Source organism: Microtus oregoni, unplaced genomic scaffold, assembly GCF_018167655.1.
Source record: "Microtus oregoni isolate MIOR12 unplaced genomic scaffold, Mior012 000008F_ref0000371, whole genome shotgun sequence".
NCBI lineage: Eukaryota > Metazoa > Chordata > Mammalia > Rodentia > Cricetidae > Microtus > Microtus oregoni.
In genome coordinates, this window is record NW_024543067.1 from 8,807,577 (window position 1) to 8,832,270 (window position 24,694).

At 38.1% G+C, this 24,694-nt stretch overlaps 1 protein-coding gene across 2 annotated transcripts in view; it reads left to right on the top strand.

The window, feature by feature from the left end:
- Window positions 1-24,694, top strand: part of Sntg1 (syntrophin gamma 1) — a 409,578-nt gene that overhangs the window by 202,817 nt on the left and 182,067 nt on the right. The window contains exon 3 of one of the 2 annotated variants that reach the window (XM_041657058.1): window positions 11,251-11,356. The exons of the other annotated variant lie outside the window; for it this stretch is intronic. The gene's annotated coding sequence lies outside the window, so the exon portion shown is untranslated. The remainder of the gene's footprint in view (window positions 1-11,250; window positions 11,357-24,694) is intronic. 2 annotated transcript variants of the gene reach the window in all.

A 24,694-nucleotide genomic window follows, 5' to 3' on the forward strand; every position in this document is an offset into this window, starting at 1 on the left:
ATGCTCTTAACCTCTGAGCCATCTCTCCAGCCCCTCTATTGTTTTCTAAATTCTTAAAAATTTAGGACTCTAAACCAAATTTAGGAGCCTAAAATATTAATTTTTATGTATATTATATAAAATTTTAGGAAGACATCACATTATTCTTTGCTCATGATAGACTTCCCAAATAAGGCGAATAAGAAAGTGACATAGAAAGTAAAAGAAGAACTAGAACCTGGTCTTGGTTGCCTCTGTATAACCAGATAGGACCTTCTACTTGCTTCTGAAGAGTCTGAGCTCAGAGCACTGTGATTTATAGCTCAAGTGTATATGAAAATAGAGAACATAGTTTAACATATGGCCATACCTTGGCACTGACCTAAAGAGCAACATATTTTTGTTGTATGGAACTTCTCTATTCTTAATAGTACATTCTGATTGTGTTTGTAAATAGAAAAGAAAGAAGAAGAGAAGAAGAAGGAAAGAAGGAGTAGGAACATGTAATTTCTTTTATGAGGTTTTCAAACTATAAGGATTCTAAAATATAAGTATCCAAATCAGTGACATATAGATCAATTTCAGATTTATGCACTTTAGATTTTAACAGTCATGTGTAACGATAAGATATTCCAATTGACACAGATATAATGATATAATATAGTCTCTACCCATAAAGCTTAGTGAACATAAAAAGGAGCAGAAATATTGCAAAAGCCAAAGGATCCAGATATCCACTAGGAGATAATGTCTTCGGCATGGGAAAGTAAGCTATACTCATAAAATCTCAACAATCCATTATGTAATGATACCTACATGACGGCGAGACCAGTGGACATCCCTCATTAATGGAGAAAATCTCACAATGCCCATTCTCTAATTGAAGATTAATTGTTAATCTCAGAATCTCTGGTACTGGTGAATAACTGATCAATTTTATTATGACCTTCAGCTAGAGGCCCTGGTAGACCCATATGTGATCTGGTGTGATATATATATTTGATGCTTTCTATTCCTGATTGTCTCCTGTAGTTGTATAAATAATCAAGCTAATACTAGCTCATCATGAATAAATTCAGTCATTTCAATGTGTAAAACAACTATTTCTGCATGTTGAGAGTCAGTAACTATATTGTGAGCTCCTATAAAATTCATTAATATCATGAGACTGGCATGCAATTCGGACTTTTGCACAGAGTTGTAAGGGCTCTAAATCAATTTACTTAAATTTTCTGAAATATATCTGCCTTTCCTGATTTACTACATTCAGTATAGAATGTAGGGGCTCCAGAGATCGGCGATTTCCTAACAATGCACGAAAGGACTGAAGTGATTCTTTTTATGAATTCTTTTAAAGCAGTTCTCTTACTTTGGGGATTATTGTTGTTAGTCTTTCCTTACAAATTACTGCAAGCTCTTTGCCAATATTCATTATCTTTTCCTAAAGAGAAAATTTCCCAATTATTTAAAGGTACTATAATTTCTTTTGGGTCCATCCTGTTAGTTGACAATGTCTTAAAGTAAGTGCAGGTTACTGGAGAGCCTAGAGAAACCAGTTCAGTGAGACCAGGTGAGATGAAGAAAAATTTCTTCTACCATATTGTAATGTGATTTTTAAATTTATTATTATTTAAAAGTTTTTGGTTTTTGACAAGGAGTTGAATAAACAACACATATCCCCCAATTTTTTAAAACAGTGTGTAGAATAAATATTGATGATATGCCTTTGGCCATTTATTGCTTTTAACTGAGCTAATTTATAAATATTTGCATTTTACATTATTTGATAACCTATAGACTGCAAATATTTTAATACATATATTTTTTATAGAAAATAGTATGGAAATAGGTGTAACAGTTTGTTTTTAAACTTAATCTTCTGAATATTCTGAAAGCTAACAAGTACATCACCACCTTGCAGGTGCAGACCTGGGGGGAGCTGGGCTTTGGTCCTGTGCCTGCTCCTCTTCTTTGCCTCTGGCCTGTCACCCAGCCTTCCCGGTGCCTTTCCTAATTGCCTTGGGGACACTCAGGGTCCAGGCAGTCTGTAGACGTTAAGACCGGCCAAGGGAAACAGAAGGGAGGAGAAGGACCCGGAAAGGTTCCCAGTTCCCACAGGAGGCTGTATGTGTCAGGGAGTCCCCTCCTGCGGGTTCCTTTTTCCCCTTTGGGGTGCTTCCATTGGGGACCATGCGCTTTCATTCTCTGACCTTGACAATCTGCATATTTTGCCTTATTAGAAAGTTACCAGTAATCTAAATACCTTTCTAAATACCTTTGGAATTTTTATAGAAGATATCCCAAGAGAGTCAGGGAAAATAGATAATTGCGGGTACTGAGTGTTACCAGAATCCTGTTTCTCTCAGCAGTTTTATATCCTTAAGTATACCATTTTCATTTCTATGTTTGCATATACATGTGTACACACTTGCACATATGTGTAAATGTGCCTATAATGGCCAAATGGCAAACTTCCCCAGGTGCAATTAACTTGTTTATTTATTTATCGGAGTAGAGTACCTATTTTGGAACTCAGTTGATTAGATTAGCCTGGATGTTCAGAAAGCCCCAGGGCTTTTGCTGTCTTTAGATCAGAAGAATGTCACTTCATCCCTGTCTTTTATTGTGTGGTTTCTGGGTACTAAATTCAGGTCCTTTTACTTTCAGAGCAAGCACTTTACCAACTGAACTATCTCACTAATCTTCATCTTTATGTTTTCAAGTCTAGTTCTCACCCAGAAGCAATATGCTGGTATTTGTAGTCCCAGCAAAACTCCAAGAAGTTGAGATGTAATTGTACATTTGGGAAGCCATCACAAAGTGCACCAGCCCAAGTGTGGCTGTTGTGGCTGTCTCTAGAACATCACACTGTCAATGTTCTAGAAAATCAGGCTATTTCCATCTAAGTTTAAATATTGTCTTAGGAGGTCCCATATGAGTAAGATTAGCTTCTTATCTTATTCTATCATTCTATGATAGATACAGAGATGACGGACCACATATTTGTTGGCTTAAAAATACCCACTTACCACCTTGCAGCTCTGTTTTATTGTTCATAAAACATTTCTAATGTGTGTGTTTGACTATTAGAATCTTTTTGAGTTTCCCACCATTGTACATCTTTGTAGTGTGCATTGCTCTGAAAGTCTGAGAAGGTTGCTGCTCTTGAAATTCAGTCCTAACTATATAATAAGATTCTTGTTTATAAAACAATTTCAAAGTAATTTTATGATAAAAGCTTTATATGACTACCAATGGAGCATCTCTTAGCCGTCACTTTTCTTATCTAAAAATGGATAGCTATAACAGTTACACACCAGACTGTAATAAATTACTAGTACTTTGCCTAAGAGAAATCTCAAAAAATTATATATGTCCACGATGCTTTTAGTCTATGTCTTTATTGCTTATGAATTGTTAAAGAAAAATAAAAAGTATTCCTCAATAAAAGTAGGAGTTCATATCCTTGATTTGGTATATCTAGATAAGAGTAAGACAGAGAATATTTGAAATTTTTGAGACTGTATTTTAATTTTCAAGTGGAATTTAATTTATTTAGCAAAAATCTTCACCTATGGGACTTATTCAGATAAATTTCAGAAAGTTATCATCTTTTGCATTGAGTTGCTTCCACTGTTTTTGTGGTATGTGGGGAATTTGCACACTGTGTCACAACTTCGACCAGAAGTAAGCAGTAAGCACTGTAGTGGTTTAGCTCTAAGCAGCCTGGTGACCTTGCCTTTACACTTCTATTTTTTAACTGTGAAAGTATTAAATGAGGTACTCTTGGCACACAGTGGTGGGATCAATACTATCAAGACAGTTCATGTCTTGGAATTCAAATCAAGAAACAAATAAAATTACCTTTAATGTTTTCTCTTCCTAGTTTGTGGTATAAAGAAACTGATCTTAGTGACTATTTGCCATCGATTTTATATGAGTAATATTGCTTCAATAAGTATATAGTTCATTTGACAAACATTTATGAAAACTTATCCCACAAGTTTTTCTGAGAGAGTTATATTGCTTCTGGGCTTCAGACACAAATGATAATCTGTAAAATATTAATGTAAGACACTGTCACCTGACATGATGAATGTGACATACAGAGTGTTCTTATTTCATATTCATTCACTCATTTGATCTTGTGTATTGAACACAGGACCTGCTCCGATTGGAACATACTCTATCACTGGGTTCAATGGTCTATATTCCTGACCTCTAAGAATAAGTTTAGATTGCAGGAATGAGAGAAATTATATAGATTTAAAAAAACCTGTTGTTGGGATGTAACTTAAATATTTAATTCAGTTTTCGAAATGAGATGCATTTTCATTATAGGAATGTCCTAGTGAATTTAAGAAGACACAGGACTTCAGTTGATCTTTGATAAACGAGGCGAATGACATGGCAGGTCTCAACCAACAATACATGACATCTTAGTAGTTGAGGCCATAACTAGATTAAATGAAAGCATGATCTATGTCTTATATTCATTTTATTTTGTACTAGAAAAGTGTCAAATAGATTTTCCAAAACGCATTGTTTTTTTCATGACAGCCTATTTTGTCTCTTTTCATATCCAATGGTTTTACGTTAGTTCATACGAGCCACTCAGACCAGAAAGACATAAGCCCGACTTAGCCAGTATTTGTCGATTCACATTTTAGTCAGTACGTGAAGGACTACAAAACCATGTATCTTCTTTCTGCTCCACATAAAAGTAGGCAGTTAGAAAGGGGTGTTTTTCTCTGGCTCATTTTATATAATTGTGAATGAAATTGTTTTAAAGCTTCCAGTAAGATAATTTTTATTCCTTCATCATTTCAGAGCACTAGCTTCCAGAAAATAATGTAAGTTTTAAAATTAGGAGTCTTCATCTATATCTATATTTATATCTATATGTTCACATATATGAAAATTTAATAGCAAAACCCTATATGCTTTGAGTAGATAATAATGGCTTTTTATTTTAGTATTATTTTAAGTCCAAAATATACTTACAGCTGACTTGAGACAAATTATATTTTCTGCGTATAATAAATACTTACTTATATAAAAATCAATACATAGAAAAATGTTTTTCTAAGTTAGGTAGACAGAGTTATATTTTGAAACATATATGGCTCTAAGTATTTAAAACACTTCTATTGTTTTAATCGCTAATAGCTCAACTCTAATCTGTTCTAAAGTATCTTAGGTCTATCACCCATATTCCCTATATGAAATTGAGCCATACTATTAGCAGTATGGGGTTATTTAAAAGAGTGGCTTCTCTACATATAAGTGAAACATAACATTTAAGGAAAAAATAACTCAGTCATGGTGGTGTTTATTGCAAGATAAGTTTACTTGTCTTGTTTTGTCTGTGTATATGTGCTGTGACTTCCCTGTGGTCTCTACAGTAGGCAGGATAAAATGGCCAGGGTGAGGTAAGAATGAAACTCTGCTGAGCCTCAGTCCCCAGCACTGGACCAGGAGTTCTAGAGCCTGGCCCAGTAGATTTTATTTTACTCATATTTAAGCACAGGACAATTCTGGAATAAAAGTATTCAGATAACAATTAACTCACTCCTAAGTATACAACAATTTAAGACATGCTTACATTGAAGTTCTTTGCAAAGTACATAAAACTTCATCCATAAGATGGTTTCTTGTTGACTTTAAAACCATGCTCAAGGTAAGGGTGCAGGGAGAGTGACTGAGGTCAACACATTTCCTGTGGAGTCAGGATTGGCCTGGCCCTAAGGTAACGTGGAAGTCACTTAGACTGTTGTAAAGCACACGTGACTTCACTCACAAGAATAGGTTTCATGGCCTAGGAGTAGTACTCAAGGTTTTAGAAGGGAAAGGATCTGGGATGCAGGAAGCAGAAATTCCGGGAGACACAGATGGAATCTGTCTCATCAGACAGTAAAGCGTCACCAGGTTGGAAAATTGTATCATACCTGGCTTTTCAGGAAGAGCAGCTATGAACCTCATTCTATTGAAGTTCTGAGCCGTGTCTTTAACATTCCTGCCTTCTGAAGAACTTATCGGTAGGAATAAGGTCTTTTTACCTTCTACATACATTTAAATCTCCTCCACAAATAGAAACATTTTCTGTGCACGAGGAATATGTGGTCATTTAGACAGTCTCCTTCTATGGCAGGAAAAAAGAGTATATTACCTAGTGTAATTCTGGATTTTTATATTCTTTTTAAACATTTATATCTCTCTGTGTAAATATATATTTATATCATGTGTGAGAAGGGTACAGAACAACTTTTAGGAGTTGGTTCTTCTTTTCTAACATCTATACCATGTGGTTCTTAAAACTCAAGTCATTAGACTTTGTCCAAGCGTCTGTAACCATGAAGCAATCAGCCAGCCCTGTTTTATTTTTAGAGCTGAGGCAAATGAGTCCCAGAGAAGTAGTCAAGTCAAGCTGGAGTGAGCTCCCTGGCAATCTTGCCAGGGGAATGCCTTGATTATTATATCACAAACACCTCACAAGGAAAGCTCTAGGGAATTACTTTGAAAAGAAAAAAGACTCATGAATATAAATCTAGAAAACAAAGTCACAAATAAAAATTAGAAAATTTGTCCTTGAATTGAATATTTCTAGTATTTTTTTTTAATCAGAAGCAGTAGGATTTGCATTCAGTCGAATTTGAAAAAGCCTAACCACAGCCAGTGTGAAGTATTACAACCCAGACTGGAAATTAGAAAGACCTAATAGCTCTTGAAAATTATAAAATCCTTTATAAACCAAATATTAAAAAATAAGTCAGTGTTATTTGTGATATTTATGTCAATGCCTCTCTTCTTTTTGTTTCTTTGAGTTTTAATAATATTCAACCCCTCTTCCAACTTCCTCTAGGTCCAGCCAGCTCTCTTTCCCTAATGACTTAAGTTTGTGTCTTTTTTCCCCCTTTTAACCCGTCAGGTTTAATTTGGGCTGCCCATATAGCCATGGTTGCATGGCCTTACATTTGAGTGTTGTTTACCTACCAGCTGAAACACTCTAAAAGCCTGACTCTATTCTGGAAGCAGCTGTCAGCTGACAATGATTCCATGGATAAGCGTGGGAATTTGTGCCCACCTCCTTTGTTATGGATACTGGGATTTGGTTTAGCTTAAGGTTGCTCAGGGTTTTACATGAAGTCAGAACTACTTAGAGTTTATATGTGCAGCTGCCCTGCTGTGTCCTTGTATTTATTCACTCACCTTGTGTTAATTCTGTCCTTCTGCTGCAATGATCCCTGAAGTCGGTAGGAAGGGGTGCAGTATCAATGCCCTTTTAGAACTGAACATTACATAATCTTTATTCTCTATGCCTTGTCCAGTGTCACTGTGTTAATCACCATCTATGGCAAACAGAAGTTTCATTAAAGAGATCTTAGAAATGTATTAATGTATGGATATAACAATAAGTCATTAGGATTCAGTTTAAAACTATGTCCATTTAGCAGAGTTATAGCAGTAGGTTCTCCATTAGAATCTATGATCTGCCTACCCAAGGATTTCTGGCCTAGCAATAGTGACTCATATTGGTTTCATCGTGGAGCAGGATATAAATTTAACCATAAAAGGGTTGACTATTTCCAGATGTATGAGCCACCAGTGGGAATATCTTGCCATACCATTATTGTAGGGTTCACAGTTGGGTAAAAGGGATCATCACTTTTCTCAATTAGTAGATTCATAGTATCATCTGGCACAATAAACGTTAACGAATACAAGTAAAGCTTCCTGGCCAATACTAGCTTAATATCTCCACATTCTCAAGTATATAGAGTCTTCAGTAGTAGAGTCTTACCATATAATTCTGAAGGGTAACAAATAGTATTGGTAATAGCCAATAAGTTTTTTCTGGGAGGTGTAGTAGAATCTTCCCGGCCAATAACTCTGAAAGTTAAAAACAAAACAAAACAAAAAAACCAAAAAAACAAACAAACAAACAAACAAACAAAAAACCCATTTCTGACACTGAACTTTGCATTTGTCAGCCTTCTGTGACAAGTAGGGGCCTGCTGTCCAATTAAAGGTTGTAGCTGGGGTTGAAAAGGTGTGGTATCAATGACACAGACACCCGGGGGTCAGGTGAAAGGGGAACAGCAGACTCCTTTATTTAGCAATGGGGAAAAGCTTATATACCCTCCCAGCACCCAGGCATTCCAATCACTTGGCATCACATGGTTACCCCTCATTGGCTAGGCATGACCAGGACCCTCTGACAGTGCCTGTTGCTAGGCCCTCAGGCAGAATCATGTGATCACCCCTCATTATCTAGGCACAATCAGGATCTCTGACAGCACCAGACAGACTCCAGGTGGCTCCTCTTGGCCTGGTAGACCTTACTTTCCTAGAAAAGGGTAAATCAATTTAGGAAGCCTCTACAGTGGGAGCTAGATTTCCATGACTTTTGAGAAACATCTTTAATATTATTTTTCCTTCCTAATATTCCTTCCCCTAATCCACCTCCCATTCCCTACCCCAATTTAGCCCTTTCTATTCTATTAATCCCCATAAAGTTTTTAGACCATCGCTTTCTCTTCTACCTTGAAAGCCCCAACTTCCCTGAAGTTTTACTGATTTCTCAATATGTATATATATTTCAAATGAATCATAAATATATCAAGAGTGCAAGTTAACATCCACAAATGGGAAAACTCATGCAAACTTTATCTGGGTTACCTCACTTAAAATGATAGTTTTAGGCATACCTATTTACTTGTATCCATAATTGCTAAATAATATCCTGTTGTATAAACTCATCATATTTTTGTTATCAGCTGATGAACAGCTAGGCTGATTTAATTCCCTGGATATTGTGAATAAAGAATCAATGAACACAAATGAGGAAATATTTCTATTATGGGGTATTATCATTTATTTTATATATACTCAAAATTACTGTAGCCTGCTAATATTGTATATCTATTTTTGGTTTTTATAAGGAACCTTTGCAGGATTTCCACAGTGGTTTTACCAGTTTTTACTCTCACCAGCAGTTATAGGCCTTCTCATTTCCCAACATCCACATCAATTCTTTGACTCTCTCTCTCTCTCTCTCTCTCTCTCTCTCTCTCTCTCTCTCTCTTTCCTTGCTTGCTTGCTTGCTTGATTTTAAATTTGAGCTAATCAGACCAGGATAAAATGAAAACTCAGGAGAGTTTAATTTGCATTTTTTTAATTGCTAAGAATCCTGAACAGTTTAAAAAGGTTTCCCATCCATTTGCATTTCATCTTTTGGGAACTCAGCTAAGTTCTATCCCCTATTTTAAAAGTAAACTTCAAAAAGTATTCAAATTGGGTGTTGAATCTAATGGCATTGAATGTAAAAAATAATGGCACACACACACACACACACAAATCCACAAAACAAAGACTTACCTGTTTGAAAAGATTAACATTATCAAAAACATGTGGCCTAATTAATTAAAATACAGAGAGAAAATCTTGGCTTAATGATCGATGTCTTTGATCCCAGCACTTGGGGGTTGAGGCAGATAGATTTCTGTGATTTGGAGGTCAACCTGGTCTTCAGAGTGACTTCTGGGACAGCAAGAGCTATATACAGAGACCCTGTCTCATAAAACAAAATAAAAAGAACTCAAGAAACTTGCCTTCAAAAGAATAAATAATTCAATAAAAAATGCCCTTCAGAGAATAGGTAAAGAAAATGTGGTACCTTTATATACTGGAGTACTACACAGTGGTAAAAAAAAAATGACATCTTGAAATTTGCAGGCAAATGGATGGATCTAGAAAAAACCATATTGAGTGAGGTAACCCAGACCCAGAAAGACAAATACAGTATGTACTCACTCATAAGTGGCTTTTAGACATAAAGCAAAGAAAAACGAGTCTAAAGTCCACAATCCCAGAGAACCTAGACAACAAAGAGAACCCTAAGACAGACATACATGGATCTACATAGGAAGGAGAAAAAGACAAGATTACCTGAATAAATTGGAAGCATGAGGGTCATGAGAAAGGGAGGAAGGGGATAGGGGAGAAAAGGAGGGTAGCAGAGAAAAATGTACAGCTAAACAAAAAAAAATGAGAGAAAATATCTAAATTGATAAAATTAGAGATTAAAGAGAGACATTATAATAGACACTGAGGAAACTCATAGATTCATAAACATATCATATTTTCGTTATCATAAGTACATTATTATAGAGATGAATACTTTGAATATGTATGGATCTTGGTCTATTGATACAAATTTAAAGTCAATTTTGTTATATGTATATTTATGCTCTTGATTAAGATATTGTGTTTTTGCAACTCATTTAAAAATGTAATGTACAATTAAGAAATACAGGCTGATAGATAGTTATCTATAATAGTTGAGCTTGTAGTCCTGTTAGTACAGAGTCTAGATGTATAGAGATATATTTTAGATAGGTGGGTATTCTTCAAACCTTTCAGAGACTAACAGAATATGGCATTTAAGTTGTTTTAAGAACTTAGGACTTTTCATGACAGAGACGTCTCACTTCTTGGACAATCACCCAAAGTTACTCTGTAGCATTGGGGCATCCATCTTTGCCTACAGGCACATAGTATTAGCAGACTTTTCCATGAAGCAGGAAATTTCAAAGACAGTTCCACCTACATTGGCAGTTTGTCAGTCACTTTCTTCTGTGTCCTGCAGAACATCTGACAGACTCATGAAGCAGGAACCCTGAAGGACTGCCTCATTTTTAGGCAAGTTCAGCAGTCATTTTTTCTGTGGGTCCTGCACGTGCAATCATACAGCATCCAACAGTTCAAGCAAGACCAGTTTCCTGCCCAAGTGGCAAGTAAACTCCATGAGGAGCCTCTTTAATGCCCATCTTCCTCTTGGTGCTGCCAGAATAGATGTGACTCATTGTCATATTTCACCAAACTTGAAAATGTAAAAGAGACACCCAGTATATATGGTGTACCAATGCTGCTACACAATGATGAAACAACTATTTACACAGACATATAGCAATCAATGAAGTAAAAACAGTAACTTAAAAAGATCTTCCAGCTAAAAAAAGCATAGCAACATATGCATTCAACTTAGAAATATAGCAGATATTGAAAGAATTAAACAAATTCTCCTCAATTCAATATATTGTGAGAGGATACATTAGTTCCAATTTGTTTTTATGACTATAGTACCACAGTGATACAAAAATCATACAGTGATTCTGTAATTAAAGAAAAAAAGAAAGAAAATAATTTATAGGAGAGAACTTTTTTTTTTCTGTACTCTCGCTGTTTTGTAACTTCTTTTTTTTTTCTAAGATGGATGGAATGGAATACCAGATGATAAAACCATCACAGTATTGACTGATGTACATACAAGCTCACAAACTCAGCAATGGCACATCAATAACAAGCATAAATTAAGGTAATTGGTGTGAAAAATCCATTCTTAACTGTAGCCTGCCATTGTTATTGATGTTCTCTGATTGAATATGAAAGCCAGATATAAATATCTGTGTGGAAAATGCTAGCAAACACTTTCTCATGTATTTTAATCGAATTATATGTATTCCAGGCTGACCTCCATATCACTGACTGTGCGGCTTTGGTTGGCCTTGAACTCTTAGTCCTTTTGTCTCCACCCTTGTATTTATAACAAAGACTGGCTTACATGGTGCCAGAGATTCAACCAGGTTTATTTTGATTTATTTTATGTCTAAGATATTTTAAGATTCTTTCTGTTTTGTTTAACTTTCCAGTTTTCTATTAGAAAAACTATATTCTACAAAGAATTTTGTGTGTTTCTGGGTTTTGGTGTGGCCTTTTGTGCTTTGTTTTTGCTAAAGACAGGGAGACACAGCATTTCTGCAAACATGTCTTCAGAGTTCCTTTCTACCTGATGTGCTTCATCACTAAGAGAAATGGCAACCCTAACACTGTTTCTCTCTCTTGCTTTTCTGTAGCTGGAGGTTTCTCTCCACCTACCACTTCCAGAAAACCACTCTGAGGCTTAATATGAATTGCAAACTGTTTGGCCTATTATCTTGGGTTTATTATTTAGCTCTTACAACTTATATTAACCCATTTCTATTATTCTATATTTTACCACGAAGTTCATGTCTTGTCATCTCACATCTTGCTTCCCCTGCAGCTGCTTGCATCTCCCTGACTTCTCCAAATCTTTGCTTGGATTTTTCCACCTGACTCTATTCTGCTGGCTCTTGGCCAAATCAGCTTCTTTATAAAACAATGGTAATAAAACATATTCACAGTATACAGAAGGGCAGCCCACACCACGTTTCTTACTCTTGGTGTTGGAGTCAGTTGAACTTCTCTCACTTGATTTTACCAATAAAGTCTAATTGAATACTCAGAAAATGTCGATCCAAAAAACGACTCTAAAGATCTTACTTATAAACACATAATAGAGTGCTATAAAACAAAGACCCAGGAAAGTAGATTTATGCAAATTAACTGTTAAAAGTAAATAAAATTAGACAATTACCTCAACATTAGGAACCAATTTTAAATAAAATTCGAATAATGAGTCCTAATTTTAATTGAATCCCAAGGAATGGGGAGAAGACACATGATTTCTTTGTATTCATGGGAACCCTGTGGAGAAGGGAGCTCTTTGTCTGGTATCACAACTATTGAAAACATCTGACATTCTCAATTGACTTCTTATCTTTCTATTTGTGGAAACATCTGGTGCACAAATTAAGGTAACCATTAAACAGACTTTCAGCTCAGGTTGGCATTCTTTTGCCTAACCTCACAGTGCTCAAAGGTTTTAGATTACTTAGGACAAACAGCTCCTGCTCACCTTAACCAAGGCAGTGCAGATGGGCAGGGACATTTCAGTGTTTTATTATTTCATGAATGCCGAGCTCATTGACGTCAAGAACAGCCAGGATATTGTACTTGAAACTGTTACATGGTATGAATTGTGATCAGGGTTAAGAAACTGGCATGTGTTCATGTGTACCACGACCTTCTGCAAAAGCTCAAGAGCAAACTCAGCCATGCATGTGTGAGCCTGAATTTTGTTGAATAAGACACTGAGGACAGAAACCACTTGTAACTGTTTTTTTTTTTAAATCAAAACTAAGGCTCTTATGTCAGAAAGATGTGTCTTCCTGGGCAGATCCAATGTAGAGATAATCTGTGTTCTCTGTAGACCTCTTGACATAGTCATTGCTTTTTCTTTATTAGCCATTTTTAAAGTAAGCCTTGGTTTGTGTTTCCTTAAACAAATTCTTAAAATTTATAGACATTTCACCATGCCTGCTGGAAACAGTCAGAGACCCATATTTTATTCATATTTTTTTTATCAAGTCTGAAAACTAAGGCACATGTAAGCTAGCTTTAAATTAATATATAAAAATATTTGCAATTCCCTTACCATCACATCTTATATGGAAGACTCTGTAAGATATTAGTAACAATATTTTTTCCTCTTTATTTCTTTTCTTTTCCTGGAAAGTTTTGGGGCACTTGGGGAAAAGGATCTTATTTCCATGTGTTGTATCAGTACTGAGACTTGTCTATTGTTCGAAAAGTAATTATCTAGGAATAAATGTTTTACCTTGTCTTGCAGACTAGTAGTGACTTTCAGGCAAAACTTGCAAACTGGGCAATAATGTGACCCTCTTCCATCGTAGTTACCAACTTTGTCTAACTGAGAAGACAGCATATTGCCTTGACACAGCCATGGATTTTCTCACAGTTTCAACATATATGTGGTGCAGAAGCAGCTCCCCTGGCTGTGCAGGTCTGAGAAGTTTAGGGCTGCAATCAGAGTCTCCTTCCAAGGTCACATAGTCATATCAGAATTCTTTTTATCACGGGGTTTACTACTCCATTTTCCTTCTGACTGAAAGTAGAAATAACTATGGAAGAAATAGTCATTAAAAATGGGAACTACGTATTACCTGGTTGACTGTAACTGGAGCATAGCATTGGTACTAGGCTTTCTGAAGGCTAAAGCTCATAGGAAAATACATTGAGATATGAGAAGAGCACATGTTTTGTCATCAACAACACAAAAACACGGCATTGTGGAGGCATATTTCAGACTAGGACACATGAGGCCTGGGATTTGTGTAAGAACTTGTGTGGATGTCTCTTTCCTTTCATCTCCTGCATTATTTACTTAAAATTGTGTCTCACAGAAGGCATAATTCCAATGCTACATTTTATGCATGAAGAGGTAGAAAAATTTGAAAATTGAAAACCAGGTGTCTTCTTGTGCTCCTTCATTCATTTTCATATAAATCAGATTACAACTGCGGCCTACACGATAAGTTCACATTTCTAACTCATGATAAAATACGGTGAGATGTTACCAATGAGTAGGAAAGTTTGTCTCACATAATCTCTTCCAGACACCTGTCAAAATCCACAATTATAACAATATTTTTAGATAATTGTAATTTTTTTTCTTGAGAAAAGGAAAAAAAAAGTTTCCTCTTCCTCCCATTCGCCTCCCCCTCCTCCCAACCTTCTCCCCCTCCCCACACTCCTCTCCCCCTCCCTCTCCAGTCCAAAGAGCACTCAGGGTTCCCTGCCCTGTGGAAAGTCCAAGGTCCTCCCCCTCCGTCCATGTCTAGAAAGGTGAACATCCAACCTGGCTAGGCTCCCACAAAGCCAGAACATGAAGTAGGATTAAATCCCCGTGCCATTGTCCTTGGCTTCTCATCAGCCCTCATTGTTCGCCATGTTCAGAGAGTCCGGTTTTATCCCATGCTTTTTCAGTCACAGTCCAGCTGGCCTTGGTGAGCTCCCAATAGATCAGCCCCACTGTCTCAGTGGGTGGGTGCACCCCTCGTGGTCCTGACTTCCTTGCTCATGTTCTCCCTCCTTCTGCTCCTCATTGGGACCTTGGGAGCTCAGACCAGTGCTCCAGTGTGGGTCTCTGTCTCTATCTCCATCCATCACCAGATGAAGGTTCTATGGTGATATGCAAGATATTCGTCAGTATTGCTCTAGGTTAGGGTCATTTCAGGTTCCCTATCCTCATCTGCCCAAGGAAACAACTGGGGACATTGCCTTGGGCTCCTGGGAGCCACTCTAGGTTCAAGTCTCTTGCCAGCCCTAAGGTGCTCCCTTAACTAAGAATTGTGGTTCCGTGCTCCCCTATCCAGCCTTCCTTTATCCCAATCATCTTGTTTTCCCAAGTTTCCCCCATCCTCCCCTTCTCACTTTTCTCTCCCCATCTCCCCTTACCACCAACCCACCCCACCCCCAAGATCCCACTTTTCTCCCAGGCAATTTTGTCTACTTCCCATAGGCAAGAGGATAACTATATGTTTTTCCTTGGGTTCACCTTCTTATTTAGCTTCTTTAGGTTCACCAATTGTAGACCCCGTGACCCTTATTTATGGCTAGAAACCAATTATGAGTGAGTACATCCCGTGTTCATCTTTTTGGGTCTGGGTTACCTCACTCAGGATAGTGTTTTCTATTTTCATCCATTTGCATGCAAAATTCGAGAAGTCATTGTTTTTTACTGCAGCGTAGTACTCTACTGTATATTCCACACTTTCTTCATCCATTCTTCCATTGAAGGGCATCTAGGTTGTTTCCAGGTTCTGGCTATTACACATAATACTGCTATGAACATAGTTGAACAAATGCTTTTGTCATATGATCGGGCATCTCTTGGGTATATTCCCAAGAGTGGTATGGCTGGGTACAGGGGTAGGTTGATTCCGAATTTCCTGAGAAACCGCCACACTGCTTTCCAAAGTGGTTGCACAAGTTTGCATTCCCACCAGCAATGGATAAGTGTACCCCTTCCTCCACAGCCTCTCCAGCAAAGGCTATCATTGGTGTTTTTTATTTTAGCCATTCTGACAGGTGTAAGATGATATCTCAAAGTTGTTTTGATTTGCATTTTCCTGATCGCTAAGGAGGTTGAGCATGACCTTAAGTGTCTTTTAGCCATTTGAACTTCTTCTGTTGAGATTTCTCTGTTAAGTTCAGTGCCCCATTTTTTAATTGGGTTAATTAGCATTTTAAAGTCTAGTTTCTTGAGTTCTCTATATATTTTGGAGATCAGACCTTTGTCTGATACGGGGTTGGTGAAGATCTTCTCCCAGTCAGTAGGTTGCCTTTTTGTCTTAGTGACAGTGTCCTTTGCTTTACAGAAGCTTCTCAGTTTTAGTAGGTCCCATTTATTTAATGTTGCTCTTAATGTCTGTGCTGCTGGGGTTATACCTAGGAAGCGATCTCCTGTGCCCATCTGTTGTAGGGTACTTCCCACTTTCTTTTCTATCAGGTTCAGTGTGTTCGTACTGATATTGAGGTCTTTAATCCATTTGGACTTGAGTTTTGTGCATGGTGATAGGTATGGGTCTATTTTCATTCTTCTACAGGTTGACATCCAGTTGTGGCCGCACCATTTGTTGAAGATGCTTTCTTTCTTCCATTGTATACTTTTAGCTCCTTTATCAAAAATGAGGTGTTCATAGGTTTGTGGGTTAAAATCTGGGTCTTCTATACGATTCCATTGGTCGACTTCTCTGTTTTTATGCCAGTACCACACTGTTTTCATTACTGTAGCTCTGTAATAGAGTTTGAAGTCAGGGATGGTAATGCCTCCAGAAGATCCTTTATTGTATAGGATTGTTTTGGCTATCCTGGGTTTTTTGTTTTTCCATATAAAGTTGATTATTTTCCTCTCCATATCTGTGAAGAATTTTGATGGGACCTTGATGGGGACTGCACTGAATCTATAAATTGCTTTTGGTAGAACTGCCATTTTTACTATGTTGATCCTCCCAATCCAAGAGCAGGGGAGGTCCTTCCATTTTCTGGTATCCTCTTCTATTTCTTTCTTCAATGCCTTAAAGTTCTTGTCAAATAGATCTTTTACTTCCTTGGTTAGAGTTACCCCAAGATATTTTATGCTGTTTGTGGCTATCGTGAAAGGTGATGCTTCTCTGATTTCCCACTCTGCTTCCATATGCTTTGTGTATAAGAGGGCGACTGATTTTTTGGAGTTGATCTTGTAACCTGCCACATTATTAAAGCTGTTTATCAGCTGTAAAAGTTCTTTGGTGGAGTTTTGGGGGTCGCTTATGTACACTATCATATCATCTGCAAATAACGAAAGTTTAACTTCTTCCTTTCCAATTCGAATCCCCTTGATCCCATTATGTTGTCTTATTGCTATTGCTAGAACTTCAAGCACTATATTGAAGAGGTATGGCGAGAGTAGACAGCCTTGTCGTGTTCCTGAGTTCAGTGGGATGGCTTTGAGTTTCTCTCCGTTTAATTTGATGTTAGCTGTCGACTTGCTGTATATTGCTTTTATTATATTTAGGTATGACCCTTGTATCCCTAATCTCTCCAATACTTTTATCATAAAGGGATGTTGGATTTTGTCAAATGCTTTCTCAGCATCTAATGAAATGATCATATGGTTTTTTTCTTTCAGTTTATTTATATGATGGATTACATTGATAGATTTTCGTATGTTGAACCAGCCCTGCATCTCTGGGATGAAGCCTACTTGATCATAATGGATAATTTTCCTAATGTGTTCTTGGATACGGTTTGCCAGTATTTTATTGAGAATTTTTGCGTCGATATTCATGAGTGAGATAGGTCTGTAATTCTCTTTCTTGGTTGAGTCTTTGTGCGGTTTTGGTATCAGAGTGACTGTAGCTTCATAAAAGGAATTAGGCAATGATTCTTCTGTTTCTATATTGTGAAATATATTAAGGAGTATAGGTATTAGTTCTTCTTGGAAGTTCTGGTAGAATTCCGCATTGAAACCATCTGGTCCTGGGCTTTTTTTGGTAGGGAGGTTTTTGATAATAGCCTCTAATTCTTCGCGACTAACAGGTCTATTTAGGTCGTTCACCTGGTCCTGGTTTAACTTTGGTATATGGTATTTATCTAAAAAAGTGTCCACTTCTTTTACATTTTCCAGTTTTGTGGCATACAGGCTTTTGTAGTAAGATCTAATGATTCTCTGAATTTCCTCTGTGTCTGTGGTTATGTCCCCCTTTTTATTTCTGAACCTATTAATTTGCATATTCTCTCTCTGCCGTTTGATTAGTTTGGATAGGGGTTTATCAATCTTGTTAATTTCCTCCAGGAACCAGCTTTTTGTGTTATTGATTCTTTGGATTGTTTTCTGTGTTTCTATTTTGTTGATTTCAGCCCTCAGTTTGATTATTTCCAGTCTTCTACTCCTCCTAGGTGAGTCTGCTTCTTTTTTTTCTAGAGCTTTCAGGTGGGCTGTTAAGTGTCCATTGTGTGCTTTTTCTGTTTTCTTTAAGAGGGCACTTAGTGCTATGAACTTTCCTCTCAGTACTGCTTTCATAGTGTCCCATTAGTTTGAGTAGGTTGTTTCTTTATTTTCACTGAATTCGAGGAAGACTTTAATTTCTTTCTTTATTTCTTCCTTGATCCTGGTGTGGTTCAGTAGTTGACTGTTCAGTTTCCATGAGTTTGTAGGCTTTCTGGGGGTAGCATTGTTGTTGAATTCTAACTTTAATCCATGGTGATCTGATAAGACACAGGAGGTTACGAATATTTTTTTGTAACTGTGGAAGTTTGCTTTGTTACCCAGTATATGGTCAATTTTCGAGAAGGTTCCATGAGCTGCAGAGAAGAACGTATATTCTTTCCTATTTGGGTGGAATGTTCTATAGATGTCTGTTAAGTCCATTTGATTCATTACCTCCATTAATTCTCTTATTTCTCTGTTTGGTTTCTGTCTGATTGACCTGTCCATTGGTGAGAGAGGAGTGTTGAAGTCTCCTACTATTAGTGTGTGCGGTTTGATGGCAGCCTTGAGTTTTAGGAATGTTTCTTTTACGTACGTGGGTGCTTTTATATTAGGGGCATAGATATTCAGGATTGTGACTTCATCGTGATGAATTGTTCCTGTTATGAGTATAAAATGTCCCTCTCCATCTCTTCTGATTGATTTGAGTTTGAAGTCAACTTTGTTAGAAATTAGTATGGCCACACCTGCTTGTTTCTTAGGTCCATTTGCTTGATAAACCTTTTCCCATCCCTTTACTCTGAGTAGGTGCCTGTCTTTGTGGTTAAGGTGTGTTTCTTGTAAACAGCAGAATGTTGGATCCTGTTTTCGTATCCAATCTCTTAGCCTGTGCCTTTTTATGGGTGAGTTGAGTCCATTGACATTAAGTGATATTAATGACCAGTGGTTGTTATTTCCGGTCACTTTTTTTAGTCGTAGACTTTGTGTGTTTCCTTTCTTTGAGTTGTGCTGGTGAAGGGTCTCTAGATGTTTGAGTTATTGTGGTTTTTGTTGGACTCCTTGGTTTGTGATTTTCCTTCTATTACTTTCTGTAAGGCTGGATTTGTGGCTACGTATTGTTTAAATTTGTTTTTATCCTGGAAAATTTTGTTTTCTCCATTTATAGTGAATGAAAGCTTTGCTAGGTATAGTAGTCTGGGCTTGCATCCATGGTCTCTTAGTTTCTGCAGTACATCTATCCAGGACCTTCTGGCTTTCATTGTTTCCATAGAGAAATCAGGTGTAAGTCTGATAGGTTTACCTTTATAAGTGACTTGGCCTTTTTCCTTTGCAGCTCTTAATATTCTTTCTTTATCCTATATGTTTTGTGTTTTGATTATTGTATGGTGAGGAGATTTTTTTTTTGGTCCAGTCTATTTGGTGTTCTGTATGCTTCTTGAACCTTCAAAGGAATATCCTTGTTTAGGTTGGGAAAGTTTTCTTCTATAATTTTCTGGACCGTTGAGCTGTACCTCTTCTCCTTCTTCTATCCCAATTGTTCTTAGGTTTTGTCTTTTTATTGTGTCCCTGATTTCCTGAATGTTTTGTGATGAAAATTTGTTGGCTTTGCTGTTTTCTTTGATCAGTGTGTTTATTTTCTCTATGGTATCTTCAGTGTCTGATATTCTCTCTTCTATCTCTTGTAATCTGTTGGTAGTACTTGTCTCTGTATTTCCTGTTCGTTTGCCCAGATTTTCCATCTCCATCCTTCCCTCGGTTTGTGTTTTCTTCATTACTTCCATTTCATTCTTCATGTCTTGAACCACTTCCCTTACCTGTTTGAATGCTTTTTCTTGTTTCTCTTGGTTTTCTTGGGTATCTTTGAGCGCTTTATTAATTACCTCTACCTTTTTGTTTGTGATCTCTAATTGTTTATGGCAGTTTTTCACCTCCTTTTTAAGGTCTTCTATTATTTTCATATAATTCACTTTTGATTCGATTTCTTCTAATTCTTCTAGAGTAGGGTGTACAATTCTTCTTATTTCGGGATCTCTGGATTCTGGGGATGTCATGTTGCCTTTCAGGTTGTTGGAGGAATTCTTGCCTTGGCGCCTTCCCATCTCTTCCTTCAAATGGAGCCAGGAGAGGCCAGGTGTCTTGGTCCAGTCTTTGCTGTGACTGACTCTCTGAGTGTATCTCTTCAGTGTAGAAGCAGGAACCGTTCCCCTCCAGATGGAACTCCTTAGCACCAAAACATGGACGCCTGGTAGTCCAATGACCCGAGGACAAAAGGGGGAACTTGGGGGGTAGGGTGGGGACGAGTAGAACACAGGACACCCTACCACACAAGCTGAAGGTGCGCGAGCTCCCTTTCAGGGGGGGTGTCCTTGAGGACTTACCTCTCTGGGTGGGTAACCTTAGTATAGGAGCAGAAAACTGTTCCTGAGCAAAGGACCTAGCAGAAAACAGCAGGCTTGTGGGGGGGGGAGGGTGGTCGGGTGTAAGAAAGACAGCCCTGCAGAAGGAGCTGGGGGAGGGGGGCCTGTGCTCTCTTCCGGGACAGTCCACCCCTGGAAAGCACACACTCACCCGTCCAGATGGAACTCCTCAGTACCTAAACAGGGCCGCCTGGTAGCCCGATGATCCGGAGACAAAAGGAAAAAACCGGGCAGGTGGGACTAGATCCAGGAGTGCACAGGGACCCCTGGAGCACAAGCTGAAGGTGCCCGGGCTCCCTTTCCGGGGTCCTTGAGGCCTGCCTGGTAGGCAGGCCCTCACCGCTCTGGGTGGGTCGCCTTAGTGTAGGAGCAGAAAACTGTTCCTGAGCAGAGGACCTAGCAGAAAACGCAGGCTTGTGTGTGTGTGTGGGGGGGGGGGGGGGGGGTCGGGTGTAACAAAGACAGCCCTGCAGAAGGAGCTGGGGGAGGGGGGCCTGTGCTCTCTTCTGGGACAGTCCGCCCCTGGAAAGCACACACTCACCCGTCCAGATGGAACTCCTCAGTACCTGATAATTGCAACTTTTTAAGCCATGGCTTTATTTTTACTCACTTGGTTTACAATTGAAGAGATCCATTATACATCTGGAAGACATGGCTATCTTTCAAACATTTTGGAATGATTAGTTGAGAACCATTTTGTCCCGGGACTCTAAAAAGCTCCATCATCTTTTGCATCAACTCCTGCAGAAAAGAAATTTAGTGCTCAAATATTTCACATTTGCTTAAGAATCAACTGGGAGGAGTAAAATAAGCCTGCGAGACTCTTGTGCTGTACGATAAAGGATGCTAATAGGTTCACATTTTGTCTTAATTGGCACAGGAGTAAACTTAGTTTCATCAGTGAGGAAACTTCTGACTATTTGCCTGGAGCGAATTAGGCCTATAAACATAATTGGATGATGGATTCTTCCTAGTGCGGAGACCCATTTTACCAGTTTGTCTTACCTCTCTTGTCTTGTCTTTTCTTCTGTCAAATGTATTCCACCCCTTTGGGGCTTTTTGTCTCCTGGTATTTTCAGAATATTGTAGCTGTCCCATTTCCTCATCCCCCTATAGCTTTCACCTGAGCGTTGATTTCTCTCTCATGTGTGTGTCAGGTTTATTACCAGAGAGATTCCAGTCTAGTACTTGCCCAGTTTGCTCTTTTGTTTTAAAGGCTGGGTTTCCTTATATAAACGAGGCTCGCATTAAACACACCATCGTCTTGACTCACCTCTCAAGTGATGGCAGTGTGGGGGTTCACCACTGATACAAGCAGCTAATTTGACATATTGATAGGGTTGCCTGGAGTCATCGCTAGCCGAACTACTTCACTGAGCTTTCAAGGGAATACCTGATACTGAAGCTCAAAGAAACCCAGGCCTGAGAATCACTGTTAGGGTCCTGGTGCATAAAGAGGAGTCTAATAAGTATAGGAATGTTCATGTGGACTGGACTAGTGATTTATAGCTCATAGAAAATGTTCAGTTTCACTGAGACAGTGGAAGGTGATATGCTGAAATAATTGCTCTATCATTTTAGAAACTAGATGAATCTTAAAGGGCAGGCATTTCTTTCTGCAGTTTTTGGGGCTGAGGAGTCTAAGTAAGATACCTGGAGTTTGGAGAGGGTCTACTTGCTGCATAAAGGTGGGAAGGGAAAAAGAGATGGTCTTTCTAAGTTCAACACTTTTAAAAAAGTACCTAATTCTACTCTTGATGGGAGGCGACCTCTAAATCTTTCCTTGAATGCCATTGCATAGGCCAACAAATTTTAAGACCAAAATGCTCTTGAGTCTGTTGCTTAATCATAATGTAACTCAGTGGAAGTCACTAAAATAATCTGTGTTCAGTACTGTACTGGGGTTTGTTCTGACAAATTTAATGATGTCAATTAGGGACAACGTGAGCTGGTTCTGGCTCTGCTTCTTGTATCATAGTAAGCATCGGGGAGGAGCTTCATGCTGTACTGCACTTGAAGTTGCTGCTAAGACCAGTCACATGACCTTTCTTCTTTCTCTTTTTCTTCTGCTGTTCTCTCAACTGCTGGGTTTCACCATTTGGCATTATCTCAGAACAATACCCTCTTGCTACTGTCTCTTGTCAGATGTTCTCTAAGCCTAAGCCTGAGTGTCCCTACCTTTAGTCTGTGTTCCTCAACCAGAATTTATCTATGGGGCACTGTCTCAGCCCCCAAACATTCCAATCCCTCTTTGGGTGGGATTTAAGTTATTGAGTATGTATATATTTTCAGAGACAGGATTTTCAGAAAGGCTTCATTATGTCTTGGAGGTAATAGTAATTCTCAGAGCACCATGCACAATCATTTTTGAAAGTAAGTACAAAATTACATTTTGAAGTCAGTAGAGTTCCCTTGGCATTTCTCCTCGCATGACCAAGCTGGATAGAGTGCCTAATACATTAACATCGCTTTTCTGGGTAGTCAGAATGGACTAAAATGGAAATCAATGCCCAGTGATCCTGAAACTGATCCTATGCTGTCATCTATTATCTTCCTCCAGACTCCCATCTGTCCGTATCCCTGCCTTCTTTTTTGCAGAATGGCTTTTACACTCTTCTTTTTGCTTTTTCTAACCAAAGCTGTCAGCCAGTTCTTTTGGATGGGTGGGTTCACAAGCATCATTTTCCAAGATAGGCATATCTTTGATTCTTCACCTGCCTGTCTGAGTCCACTAACTTCAATGATGAAATCTTTTTCCATCTCCACACAACGCCATGGAGATTTATTTTCATAGTAAGCTTTCAGTTGCATTCCTCTGAAATACGTTGATGAATAAGGCAACTTTATGCGTAAGACCCCATTTTTATTAAATAATTTTCTTACTTCGTTGTGTATTTCATAGTTGTGTTGATCATATTTGCCCACCATCCCCTGACCCTTCCCAGATCACTACTCCTCTTCAGTTTTAAGTTCCTGCAAAACATTACTGACTTGTGCTGCCGAAACATTTTTGGATATGTGAACTGCTGCTGAATCATGGTCAACTATCATAGGTTATACTCCTAGAGAAAACTAAATCTCCCTCTCCCAATGGCTATCAACTGCCAATAGCTTCACCGCTATGTTTCAGCATCTTCAGCACAGAAAGGTACTCTGCACGCTATCAAAAAAGAAATGTAAACACCAAGCTAGCTTTAAATCTTCATCTACAATGATGTCCTTACTGAAAATTATGCTAGGGCTATGGTGGTGCAGCACTTGTGGAAGTAACTTTCTGATAACTGATTATACATACCTATGAGATAAGACCCATACTTAACATTGCTTGGGTGATGAAGAACCAGAGACCCAGGGCAATACCAAATAATATTTGTCTAAAAATGGGAAAAATGAAGTGATTAAGTGATTCCTATGATATTATCTTATACTCACAGGTTAGTGCTTTTTTCTCATATGATCAGAGAAGTTTCCTCCTGCAGCATATGGGCATGTGGGTAGAAATATAGAGACATTATACATAGAGTAAGAGACTTTGGGATACCCAGCCAAAAATCTGATGTCTCCATCAAATACCTACCCTCAGAGTTCAGGGAATGCCACAGAAGAGGAAGTGGCAAGATTATATTCTCCAGAGGGAAAGGAGGATATCAAGAAAACAAGACCCTCTAAATTGCTGTTTCTCATTCTTCGTAATGCTTTTGCACCTCAATAAATTCTTCAGGTTATGATGACCCACAACCATAGAACTATTTCCGTTGCTACTTTGTAACTGTAATTTTTAAAGGCTAATGATTTCTTATTGTTTTAGTATAGGACAAACTATCTTCTTACATATTTTAGTAAAATAAAATTAGGTTTACATCCACAAAACATATTCTGTATACTTTATATGTCACATAAAATACCTAGGTCTGTTTATTTATTTATTTATTTATTTTTACTGCATAATTGCAAATTTCAATTCTGTGGAAGCCAAGCAATCATGAGAGTGAAGGCTCTTCCCATACTGTTTTTTTTTGTACTTGCTTGATCAAGCGTTCCTTGATCTCATACAACACATTGTGACACAGGAGGAAGACTTTTACTCTTTCAAAGACAGTAA